At 38.9% G+C, this 13,340-nt stretch overlaps 1 protein-coding gene across 9 annotated transcripts in view; it reads left to right on the top strand.

Moving 5' to 3' along the window:
- TRIT1 (tRNA isopentenyltransferase 1) overlaps positions 1 to 13,340 on the top strand; it is a 92,839-nt gene that overhangs the window by 21,279 nt on the left and 58,220 nt on the right. Inside the window, exon 2 of one of the 9 annotated variants that reach the window (XM_069068026.1) lies at positions 7,064 to 7,114. The exons of the other annotated variants lie outside the window; for them this stretch is intronic. The gene's annotated coding sequence lies outside the window, so the exon portion shown is untranslated. The remainder of the gene's footprint in view (positions 1 to 7,063; positions 7,115 to 13,340) is intronic. 9 annotated transcript variants of the gene reach the window in all.

The raw sequence follows: 13,340 nt of genomic DNA, 5'->3' as shown, positions 1-13,340 counted from the left end.
ATGTAAGGGCCCTCTAATCTGCTCTCAAAGCCTTGCACGGGAAACATGGATGTTTCTATTGTGCTATTGTTGCTTTGCTTTAATTTTTTTTCTCAAATCCCAAATGCTTCACATTAAAGCAGTGAATCATGGATGTGCTTATTCATCCTGATATTTCTGAAGTAAGCAGTTAATGTCCCTTTTTTTTCATATGGAAAAATTGAGGCACAGGAAAATTAGAGATTATACGGTTGAGCAAGTGGCAGAGCTGGGGACTAAATCAGGTTTTCAGGATCATTTGTAATGCCGGAGGTATTTCAGGAAGAATCCTGAGCTTGTTCTCTGTGCATGTTCGAGGCCTCAGTAACTAGATGAAGTACCGTACTGAGAAACTTGAAGTCACTTGGCAAAAGACATACAAAGATGGTCTAATATTACAGACTCCCGACTGTAAGTTAAGGAAAACAAACAAGTGTAGCATTGTGATTTCTGGAGAGAGGAAGCATCTCTATTTTAGCCCATTCTGCAGTGGGGCATAGTCCCCTTCGTGTTAGAGTAAAGCATCAGAGAGAGCATCAGATAAGTCAGGCACTACTTGTACTACTCATTAAAATCCCCTGGCAGACAGGGGATCATGGATACATCCATGAAGCTAGGTTTTCTTTCTGCTTGGATTCATCCTCTAGAAGCAGCATTTTGTACCTGAGGCAGGCCTGTCTTATGCTGCTCCAGGAAGGGGAAAAGAAGTGTGAAATTATGTGAATGAGGACCTTTGTCATCTCCAATGTGATGGGGACAAGGCTGTCGGTGGTAGAGACAGATTATATTTTTTCAGAGGACTTGAGTTTTTAGCAACTTGACTTAGTGAGAGAATAGGCAACATATTTGACTCATCTAATCTTCACTGGGTTCCTGGGCCCCTTGGCCCATTCTGCTGTGTGAAGAGTATTTGTGTGAACTCTATGGCTCCAGGAGGATTGTGTGGGATGAGGTGCATGTGTTCTGTGACTTTGCTGTAGTGCCTTGAAGGAAGAGGTTTGGAGACAAACCCCTTTGTTTGGAAGGGAAGTGACCATTGGCCAGAAGGGCAAAGCAGAAGGTGTTTAGAAAGAATTTCTAGATTTACATTTCTAAGGATGAACATTCTGTGTTGAGGCTGGCACCACAAAGGGTAGAAGTGGCAGCAGTGTTTGGGAGACAGAATATTTGGATCTAGGATTGGTTGTATCCAGTTTATTTTAGGTGCCTGTAAATTTGTACGTGGGATTCTATATGTGCTGAAGTGAAATCCAACCTGATTTGGTTTGATCTATTCTGTGTAGGCAGAAAGAGTCTCTTTGAGACTTGGCAGGTGGTGGAATCATAAGATCAGACAGACTGTCCAGTCTTACCCTCTCATTTTTGAGAGGGTTTGGAAACTAAGGCCTGATCTTAGACTGCTTTAATAGAAATATAGTGTCCGAAACCAGGGAGGTAGGGATCCTATTGTTTTCTGTCGTGGTTGGACTACATTTAGAAGTATTGTGTAGAGATCTGAGTGTCATGTTTTAGGAAAGACCTTGATAAATTGGATTGGGTCCAGAGGCTGGCTAACAGGGCCTGAAACCATGTTGTAGGAGGATTGAGTGAAGGAACTAGGAGTGTTTTTCTTGAAAAAAATTGTTCACTCCCCCCTGGCATCAGAAAGGGTCATCATGGAAAAGATTGTAAACTTATTCTGCTTGGCATTAAAAGGCAGAGCTAGAATTAATATATAATATGAGAAGGTTGGGAGGGGGGGTGAGAGACAGAGAATGGATATAAAATTCTTTGAGGTTCTAAATTGCAGAGAGGCAGATTGCTGCTCTCTGTTATGAAAAGATTTCCAGTAATCAGAGCTGTCCAGAAGTGGAGGGGGTCATGTTTCTGGGATGGTGAGTTGCCCATCATTGGAGATCTTCAGTTGGATTAGTGGATGATGATTTTTCTGGGATGTTGATTTTCCTTTCAGCAAACTCTGCTGCCACCTGGTTTTGTGCTGGCTGCTGAGTTGAGAGTGGTTTTTCCATTTTAAAATAAAATTTTGTTGTATTTTAAAATGCAGAAAATTATTCTTAGCTCAGGGCATTAGGGAAATGGATAGAACTAGAATGCTAGTAAGTCTTAGAGGATTTGAGGTAGTCTGATGTTTGGAATCTTTTGATGAGATGAAAATGGAAATATCCCCATAGTTTGCTTTGAGTTCAGCTACCACCTAAGTGTTTGGGGCCTTGCTTTCAGTTATGACCTTGGGAACAGAGCCTTCCCCCTTATCTCCTAGACTTCTTGGAGGTTTTCTTAACAGCTGCACTTACTCTGAGACCACTCTCATAGTGTTCAACAAAAGTTGCTGATGGTGCCAGGGTTATTTGAGGCTACAGATGTATTAGTTGGAATATAAGCCATATTTTTCCCTCCAAATCTGGTTTATAAAACCAAGGGATTTAATTTTAGGGATATATGGTCTGTATTGGGAAGAACAGGGTATGAGGTAGTTACAGATCAGATACCACATCCATGCATTGACAATGGTCAATGTGATTGTAAGATTTACAGCCAGCAGGACTTCTTCCCCTCTCCCCATTTTATAGATGAGGAGACTGAGGCTAACACAAGGGAAGTTACTTGTTTAAGGTCTCTTGGGCAGTAAGTACCACAGTAGGTATTGAAAACCAAGTCTTCTGACTCCTACCTTACTGCCTAATCCTTGACCTCTCTTCAGTCTTTGACACTGTTGATTATCTTCTTTTCCCTTGGATTTTAGTGACACCACTCTTTCATGGTTCTCCTCCTACTTATCTGAACCCTCCTTAGTCTCCTTTGTTGCATCTTATCTAGGTAGGTCATGCTGTATACCCATGAGTGTCCCCCTGGGCTCTCTCCTGAGCTCTTATCTCTTCTCCCTTTATCCCATTCACTTGGTGATTTCATTAGCTCCCATGTATTTATCATCTTTATGCAGATGACCCTCAGATCTGCTTGTCCAACCCTAACCTCTAGTCTCGAATCTCCAACTGCCTTTTAGACATTTGAACTGTATGTCCTATAGACATCTTAAATTTGGCATGTCCCAAACCGAACTCATTATCTTTTTCCCCAAACTCTCTCCTTTTCCTAACTTCTTTGTTACTGTCCAGGGAACCATTATCCTCCCAGTCATGCAGGCTTGCAATGCAAGTGTTATCTTCAACTCCCCCCCCTGCCCCTCCCCCGCCCCCATTCCCCAATCTAACCTGTTTCTAAGGCCTGTGAATTTTGCCTTCAAAACATCTCAGGTCCGTGCCACCTTCTTTCCTCCGACACTGACAGCCCCCCATTAGAAGCCGTCATCACCTTATACTGGGTTTATTGCAGTAGTCTGTAGGTTGGTCTGCCTGCCACAAGTCTGCACCATAGTGCATCTTCCACTCATCATCAACAAATTGATCAAACACATCAGACCATATGATTCCCCCCACCCCATTCAGTAAACTCCAGTGGTTCTCTATTACTTCCAGGATCAAATATAAAATGCTTTTTGGATTTTAAAGCCTTTCGTAATTTGACCTTTAAACCTTTCCAGTCTTCCTGTACTATGCTTTCCTACCTTCTCTGATCCAGTGACACTGGAGTCCGTGCTGTGCCTTGAACACAGTATACAACCTCCTGACTCTAGAGCTTTGTACTCGTTCTCCCCCATGCCTGGAATGCTCTCCATCCTCATCTCTGCCTCCTGACTTCTTGTGAGTCCTGACTAAAATCTTACCTTCTGTAGGGAGGCTTTCCTTCTCTTCCTTTAACACTTTGTTTATGACCCCTGGTCCGCCCTGTACATACCGTGTTTGGACAGTTATTTTTGTGTGTTCTCTCCCATTATTACAGTTCCTTCGGAGCAAAGTCTGTCTTTTACTTTTCTTTGGGTCTTCAGTGCTTAGCACAGTGCATGGCACATAGGAAGTGCCTGAAAAATGTTTATCGATAACTCTAAGGAGGTCAGGTTTCCTCCTGCCATCAGCGAATGTCCCCCTTATTCCACATGCATTCACTTTTTTAGTCCTCCACGAGGCCTTGCAGATTCCCTCAGTAAGTGAAAAAGTTTCTATTAATAAATGTGTTGGTTAATTGATTTTGCCTGCTAGTCTTTGAAGTATGTATCTCTTTCTAGATCTCTTTCTGTCTGCTTCTGTCCTGGAACATATCAAATTCCTTCCTACTTGTCTGCCTGTCCATGAAACATATTCCTTCTCTCATCAACTAAGAATCCCTTGCTATTTCTCTTTTTACCTTATCTGCTTCCTCCCTCCTTTTTGGTTAGTATGTTGTGTTGTAGAAAGGGCTTGGAATTTAGCAGTCAGCAGACCTTTTTCTAGGCCCAGCTCTTTCATTCATTTACTATGTGACTTTGGGGAAGTCCCTTTCCCTCTTTGTGTCTCGGTTTCCCTGTCTGTAAAAAGATAGTGAACTAGAACTTGGGCTCTGGACCCTTACGGAGTTGGTGGATAGATTTCAGGAAGTCTTTGAGGTTGGATGAGTTGGTGGATAGATTTCAGGAAGTCTTTGAGGTTGGATGAGAAAAAAAATTGCATCTCTATTTTCACTGACCTCTTAACTGAAATTTAGCATTTCTTTCAATTATTAAAAAACATTCATAAAAGGAAGCCAGAGACTTCAAAATGAATTGCCCTTGACCAAAAAAAAAAAAAAAACCAAGAGGCCTAGAACCCTACTCCCGCCCCACTCATTGGACTCTTAAGAATACTTCCAGTTCTCATGTTCCTTGTTTTAGTGATCCTCTTCTCTCTGGAGGGGTAGCCCAGGGGTTCCATGTGGAGAAGCCTGAGAGCCATTCTGTTTATCCACCACCAGTGAGTTGTGCTGGTTTATTTTTAAACATAAATATACAGATATCAGCATAATTATACACTATTGTTATCACACTTGGCATATGGGGGGGGGTAGGAGGAGGGAAAGACAAGCCGCCACAAATATTATCAGAGATGTTTCAAACTTGAGGCACAGACGATGGCCACAGAATGAAACTTAATTGTTCATTTTATTTCACTGTCTTTAAAGGACCCCTTTGTTTTACTCTCAGCAGCATACTGACATAGTGTTTTTTCTCCAAGTTTCCAATTTGGGGGGGAGGGCCTCTCTCTAGTCTTTTCCTAGGAGAGCGTTTAAGGAGGGTTGTGACTTTTCACTCTTGCTGGGCTTTCAGTTCCTCTAAACTCACTATTTCAGATGTTTCATGGCAAAATTCTCTTGGTAATAAGTAGTACCTTTTCCCTTGATTGAGGAGGTAGCGGGGAGTTTAAAAGCCATTTCAGAGCTAGTTCATAGAATCGTAGAATTTTAGAGCGTGAAAGGACCTTAGACATTCACTGGTTCATCCCTCAAAAGATGAGTACCCAAAATAAAATAGCTAGCTAAGGATAGAACTGGTACTAGAACCCAGGTCTTCAAACCCATAGTACAATGATCTTAGCACTAACCCACCCTGGTGCTACATAAACAGAGCTCTCCTTCTTGGAAGCAGGGGCCTAGCTTTACCACCCAAACCTCTCAGACAGTTCAAGGGTTTCTTTCTATTGTGAGTTTACATTGAGTAAGGAATATTAATCTGATTGGAGACTTTCTCACATTCCCTGCATTCTTAGGGTTTTTCAGCAGTGTGAATAAGGCCTGAGTAGTAAGTGATTCAAGGTTTTACCATATTTGTGATATTTTCATTTATTTATTTATTTTTAAAGCAATTGGGATTAAGTAACTTGCTCACGGTTACACGGCCAGTTATTTCTGGGTGTGGTGCTGAGTATCTGAACCCAGATTTTGATCCAGGTCTTCTCAACACTGGAGCCGGTGCTCTTACTCACTGTGCTACCTGGCCACCCCCTATTTATGGTATTTCTAGTGCTTTTTTCTAATATACATTTTCTGGAGGTGACTGAATAGTGGATTAGAGAAAAGACCTTGGATTTAAAAAGACTTGTATTCAAGTCCTCCCAGTGATCCATACTTGCTGAGTGGCTCTGAACAAATTACTGACTTTTTCAATGCCTGGACAACTCTTTAAGGCTATAAATTGGAATATACCCAGAGATCTGTATTGGTAGAGAGTGTTTCCAAACTGGAGAGTTTTGTGTACAGATGTGAAATCACAGGTCCAGATTTCCTTTCTCCCCTACTCCTTATCCCTTCTCCCCCAAATCTGATATTTATTATCACAGTAGATGTTGTTCCTGGAAAGCCTCAGTGTTTTCATCTGTAAAATGGGGTAATATTACTCATGCTTTCCCCTGAAGGTTTCCTTTCCCTGCTCAAATTTTTCCAGAGCACTTCTCTACATCTTTCTTTTGTTCACTCTTGTCTGCTGTTGTATGAATGTTGGAGGGGCAGTGGGTTACATGTATAGAGTGCTGGATTTGGAATCTGACAATCTGAGTTTGAAGCCTGCCTCTGCTTAATTCCTGACTTCATGCAAGTGAAAGCTCTTTGGTTGCTCTTTGTTAGCTTAATAGATAATGACAAAGACATTGCTATCTTGTGACTTTGGGCTAGCCAGTGTTTTCCTATTGCCTTTTGAATGAAGTTTGGTTTTTTGGTGGTGTTTTTTTGTTTGTTTTGGGCTAGTACTTGTAAGCACTCTAAAAAGTTGGGGTTTGTGTGTAAGTGGGGCTGATGTCATATTTAACTCTTATATGTCCCCTATACCAGCTCCCTGCTTTCTGGCTTTTACTATTACTAGGTTTGATTTCCATGTCTGGCATATCTCTCTCACTCCCCACCCCCCGCCTTCTGTTGAATTTTTGCTCATCCTTTATTTTTTCTTTTGATGATGTATTTTATTTTTTTCCCCAATTACATGTTAAAACAATTTGTTATCATTTAAAAATTTTTTAAAAATTATATCCCTGCTCCTCTTTCCCCTCATTGAGATGTTTCATCATCCTTTAAATCGAATGCTACCTTTTCTAGGAAGGTGAGCTTCAGTTTCCTCATTGGTAAAATAGGAATAATGATACACATTTATTTCTGTGGTGTTTATATGAAATAGGTAGTGCAAGTATTTTATGTCCATTTTTTGCAGATGAGGAATCGAGGCTAAAGAGTTAAAAAGTCTTAACCAAAGGTCATAAAGGTGAGTGGCAAAGCTGGGATTTAAATCTGGGTCTTCTGACTCTTATGTGCAGTGCTCTTTCACATCCATCAAGAGGGAGGTGGTATGGAAAGTAATGTGTTAGTCACCATGATTTTTTTTTTTTTTTTTTTTTTTTGCTTTTTGGAGGGGGGAGGACAGGGCAGTTGGGGTTAAGTGACTTGCTCAAGGTCACATAGCTAGTAAGTGTTAAGTGTCCGAAGATGAATTTGAACTCAGGTCCTTCTGACTTTAGGGCCGGCGTAAATTAGTATTTACTAATTTAGTATTATTAGTATTATAATTAGGATTTACTGCACCACCTACCTGCCCTGTCACCATGGTTTTTGTTTCCCTTTATTCCATGATTCCTTTTTCTTTTTTTCTTTGAAGAACAAGTTTTGTCCATAAGGGAATCCCAAGCAGTGCATTTATTAAAAGTGAAAAATAAACCAGAATCATTCTTATTATGACTGTTTCCTCCCTCTACCTTCCTTAGTATTTTGTTGACTGACATCTTTTCATAAAACATTTGGGTAAAAGGGGAATGTAGCCCAGGAGAGGAAGCATCCCAGCAAACTAACAGCAAGCCAAACCTCAGCAAATCCAGGAGAGATTCCGAGCCCCAGTGCAGTGGAACAGGCAAATGCTAACACCAAGGACTCCCCACCCCCAAACACACATATTCATTTGTAAGGTTTTAATGCTTCAATACACAGTTGATTTTTTTAAAGGTGTTATACATAACTGAGAAATATGTAAGCTCCTTTCTGTACCCTTTCAGTAATCTCTAGTGAATTATCATCCCGAGTTTTTTTTAAAAATTCTATTCTAACAATAAGTTAAATAGGAAAAATGACCCGGCAATTGACGTTTTGACAACTGTCTCTGGCCCCTGCTGCCTTTCTGACATGCCAGGACTGAAATCCCACTGTGGTTTCAGGTTGCCTTTACTGAGGTGAGGCTAGCTTCTGATCCCCCAGAGCTTCTACTCTTATGGTGTCCACAGGCTTTCAGCCCTGTTTAATCGAGATTGGGCTAGCTTAGGTACCCCTGATGTGTTCCCAACTCAGAACTCCTGTAGGCTTCAGGTCTTGTTGACTAGAGCTTGTTCCAGTTTCCATGCCTTCCGATGACTGCTATCCCTCTGTCAGTGCCTGTAGGCTTCTAGATATTTGTGAAGTCTTGGGCAGTCTGGAGATGCCTACTGGTGTTTGTCTTCGATGTCTTTGATCTTTGTCCCCTCTAGTGTCCCTTCAAATCTTTGCTAAGGTGTTTGTTGCAGAGCTTGGTTCCTGTAGGATCTCTTATATCATCTTAACTGGATGTCTACCCACCATGTTTTCCTTGCAGGTTATTTACTCTTCCTTAAATCAGATTTTCAAATGACTTCATCAAAGTAGAAACTCATGTTAGAAAATTGGCATTCTGAGCAGAAGAATGCATAGGAAATAATTCACTTGTACATTTGCCTTTTACTTTACTTTTGCCTTTATTATTTTTTCATTAAAAAAGTCTTCTCTTGATTTAACTAGTCATTCTAGTAGTCTTCATTTTAGCTGGTTCTGGTAGTTCTGGGCCACTGTGGCTCAAAGTTTTTGATAAAGCTGTTGTGCTTGGAAAACAGATTTGCTACATGAAAATCAGACTCAGTCTGTAAGCTTCCTAAAAAGGCCCAGAAGACTGATCAAGGAAACTTTCTTCACCTTTGGTTGGCATTGTGGGAGCTACATAGCCAGATACCCTTCCAAAATTAATTATACCCATTTTAAAATGATCTTCATGCTTAAGCAAGTTTAACATCACATCCATATTAAGTTCAGAGTTGGAGCAGGTTTGTCTTCTAGGACACCTCTTTCTAGTCCTTTGCTACCACAAAAAGAGCTGCTATAAATATCTTTGTGCTTGTGACTCCTTTTTCCTTTTTTGTGATCTTTTTGGGATAGACCTAGTAGTGATATTGCTGGATCCTATGCACAGTTTTATAGCCTTTGGGCATAGTTCCAAATTGCTCTCCAGAATGGTTGGATCAGTTCACAACTCCAACAATGTATTAGTGTTCCAATTTTCTCACATCTTCTCCAGCATTTATCTTTTCCCTTTTTTGGTCATATTAGCCAATCTGATAGGTGTGAAGTGGTACCTCAAGAGTTGTTTTAATTTGTATTTCTCTAACCTGTAGTGATTTAGAGCATTTTTTTCATATGACTATAGATAGCTTTAATTTTTCTTCATCTGAAAAATGGCTGTTCATATCCTTTGATCATTTGTCAATTGGGGAATGACTTGAATTCGTACAGATTTGACTCAGTTCCCTATGTATTTGAAAAATGAAATCTGTCAGAAATAATGGCTGTAAACATGTTTTACAGCTTTCTGCTTTCCTTCTAATGGTTGACTTTGTGCAAACCTTTTTAATTTAATGTAATCAAAAGTATCCATTTTTTATTTCATAATGTTCTCTATCTTTTATGTGGTCATAAATTGTTCCCTTCTCCATACACTATTCCTTGCTCTCCTAATTTGCTTATGGAATCCCCCATTATTTCTAAATCATGTGCCATTTTGATCATATCTTGGTATATGTCTATGCCTAGTTTCTACCATACTGTTTTCCAGTTTTCCCAGCAGTTTTTGTGAGATAGTGAGTTTTTATCCCAGAAGCTGGAATCTTTGAGTTTATCAAATAGTAGATTACTATCATTGTTTACTACTATGTCCTGTGTAACTAATCTGTTCCACTGATCCATCACTCTGTTTCTTAGTAAGTACCACATAGTTTTGATGGTCGCTACTTTATAATGTGGTTTTACATATGGTATGGCCAGGCTACTTTCCTTTGCATTTTTTATTAATTCCTTTGATATTTTTGACCTTTTGTTCCTCCAGATGAATTTGTTAATTATTTTTTCTAGCTCAATAAAATAATTTTTGGTAGTTTGATTGGTATGGTACTGAATAAATAAATTAATTTAGGTAGAATTGTTATTTTTATTATATTAGCTCAGCCACCTACCCATGAGCAGTTGGTATTTTTCCATTTGTTTAGATCTGACGTTATTTGTTTGAAAAGTGTTTTGTAATTGTGTTCATATAGTTCAAGGCTTTGTCTTGGCAAGTAGGCTCCCAAATATTTTATATTGTCTGTAAGTATTTTGAATGGAATCTCTCTATCTCTTCTTGTTGAACTTTGTTGGTAATATGTAGAAATGCTGATGATTCATGTGGGTTTATTTTATATCCTGCAACTTGCTAAAGTTGTTAATTATTTCAACTTAGTTTTTTAGTTGATTCTCTAGGATTCCCTAAGTATGCCATCATATCATCTGCAAAGAGTGATAGTTTTGTTTTTTCATTGCCTAGTCTAATTCCTTCAATTTCTTTTTCTTCTCATTGCTAAAACTAACATTTCTAATACAATATTGAATAATATGGTTGATAATTGCCCTCCTTGTTTCACCCCTGGTCTTATTGGGAAGGTTTCTAGCTTATCCCCATTACAGATAATGATTGCTGATGGTTTTAGATAGATACTTCTTATCATTTAAGGAAAGCTCCATTTATTCCTCTGGTGTTTTTAACATTTTGTCACAAGCTTTTTGCATCATTTGAGATAATAAGAAGATTTCTGTTGGTTTTGTTATTGATATGGTCAGTTTTGCCAATAGTTTTCCTAATATTGAGCTAGTCCTTCAATCTTGGTATAAATTGCACCTAGTCATGGTGTAAGATGCTGGTGTTAAATTGCTGTAATCTCTTTGGTAATATTTGATTTAAAATTTTTGCATCAGTATTCATTAGGGAAATTGGTCTCTAATTTTCTTTCTGTGTTTTGGTTCTTCCTGGTTTAGGTATCAGCACGGTATATATGTTATAAAAAGGATTTGTATAACTCCCTTACCTGTTTTTCCAAATAGTTTATATAGCATTGGGATTAATTGTTCTTTAAATGTTTGATAGAATTCACTTGTAAATCAATCTGACCCTGGAGATTTTTTCTTAGGAAGTTCATTGATAGCTTGGTCAGTTTCTTTTCCTAAAATGGGGTTAACTACTTTATTTCATCTTCTGTTAATTTATATTTCTGTAAAATTCATCTGTTTTATTTATATTGTCCTGATTTTTTGGCACATAGGCAAAAATAGCTCCTAATTTTTGTTTTAATTTCTTCTTCATTAGGGGTGAATTCACCCTTTTCATTTTTGATATTGGCAGTTTGGTTTTCTTTTTTCTTTTTTTTTTTTTTTGGGGGGGTGTTTTTGTTAAATATCTTTCTCAGGGTGTGTGTGTGTGTGTGTGTGTGTGTGTGTGTGTGTGTGTGTGTGTTAAGTGTCTGAGGCTGGGTCCGAACTCAGGTCCCCCTGACTCCAGAGCTGGGGCTACTCACTGTGTGGTTTTCTTTTTTAAATCAAATTAACCCCAGAGCTTCATCTGTTTTATTTTGTTTTATTCATAAAACCAGCTCTTAGTATTATTTATTAGTTCAGTAGTTTTCTTTCAGTTTTATTTATCTCTCCTTTGATTTTCAAGATTTGCAATTTGGTGTTGAATTGGAGATTTTTAATTTATTCTTTTTCTAGCTTTTTAAATTGCATGTCCAGTTCATTGATCTGCTCTATTTTATTGATATAAACATTTAGAGATAGAAAATTTCACTAAGTACTGCTTTGGCTTCAATTTTGGTATGTTTTCTCAATATAGTCATTCTCTTTGATGAAATTATTGATTGTGTGATTTCTTTGACCCACTTAATCTTTATGATTAGTTTATTTAGTTTCCAATTAATTATTAATCTGTATTTCCATGGCACTTTATTACATGTAATTTTTATTGTCTTATGATCTAAAAAGGTTGCATTTAATATTTCTGCTTGCATTTGAGTGTGAGGTTTTTGTGCCCTAATACAGTCAGTTTTTTCTAAGTGCTATATACTGTTGAGTAAACGGTATACTTCTTTCTGTCCCCATTCAATTTTCTCCAGAGATCTATCATATTTAACTTTTCTAAAATTCTATTTACTTCTTTAACTTCTTGTTCATTGTGTGGTTAGGTTTATCTGATTCTGAGATGAGGAGGTTGAGGACCCCAGCTACTATAGTTTTGCTGTCTATTTCTTCCTGCAATTTACTCAACTTCTCAAGAATTTGGATGCTATAGTTTCCTTCCTTATCTCTTTTAATTAGATCTATTTTTGCTTTTGCTTTATCTGAGATAAGGATTGTTACCCCTACTTTTTTTTACTTTAGCTGAAGCATAATGTGTTCTACTCCAACCTTTTACCTTTACCCTGTGTGTATTCCCTTTTCAAATGTGTTTCTTGTAAACAGCATATTGTAGGATTATGGTTTTTAATCTACTCTGCTCTTCACTTCTGTTTTATGGGAGAGTTCATCCCATTTACATTCACTGCTATGATTGCTATGTATTTTCTTCCATCCTATTTTCTCCCTTTTTATACTTTTCTCTCTCCTTTTACCCTGTCCTTCCTCACTAGTTTACTGCTTCTGACCACTGTCTCCTCCAATCTGCCCTCCCTTCTATCAGACACCCTTTCCACCATTCTTTTCCCTTTCCCCTCCTATTTCCCCATAGGGCAAGATAGATTTTTCTATCTTGGTCTATGCCTAGTTCTCCCTACCTCTCCCCCACCAAAATATCTACATATATTTTTAAAGCACACTGGCCCTAGTTCTGCAAACATCCTGGGCCCCAGGATGCTGTGATAGTAATGGCAATTAAAGATTCCCCTGTATTGGCTTGGTTTTCAAATTGATTGTATTAAAACCCAGAGTTTGTTAATCCCACCTGTGGGATGGGCTTGTTGATGTGAAAAGAAAGTCCTGAAGTGGGAGGAGCTGGTGACGTAGATTTGGAGAGACACTGGAGAGAGGCAGAAGATCTTTTTTGGAAGCAGCACCTCGTGGAGAGAGAGAGAGACTAAGAGGATTGCTGGTGGCCGCTTTGAATTGCCCTGGACTTTTGAGACCTGCCCCCTGAGCTGCCAAGGACTGAGGAGACATGGCTGTTTTGCTGGTACTTTGTCTGTCTGTTTTGATGTTATTTTGCCAGATTTGTCCACTGGTGAAAGACTGTCCTGTTGAAGAAGTCCTGGAACCTGGCATTTGGTTAAGAAGGCCTGAGACTGTCCTGCAGACAGAGAGTGAATACTGTCCACTGGTGAGGGACAGTACTGTTGTTGCAGGGGTCTGGAGACTGTCCTGCAGACAGA

Source organism: Petaurus breviceps, unplaced genomic scaffold, assembly GCF_028583685.1.
Source record: "Petaurus breviceps papuanus isolate PSGF00001 unplaced genomic scaffold, PetGlider_PUasm1.0 90760, whole genome shotgun sequence".
Taxonomy (NCBI): Eukaryota; Metazoa; Chordata; class Mammalia; order Diprotodontia; family Petauridae; genus Petaurus; species Petaurus breviceps.
This window is presented reverse-complemented; position numbering and strand designations above follow the sequence as displayed.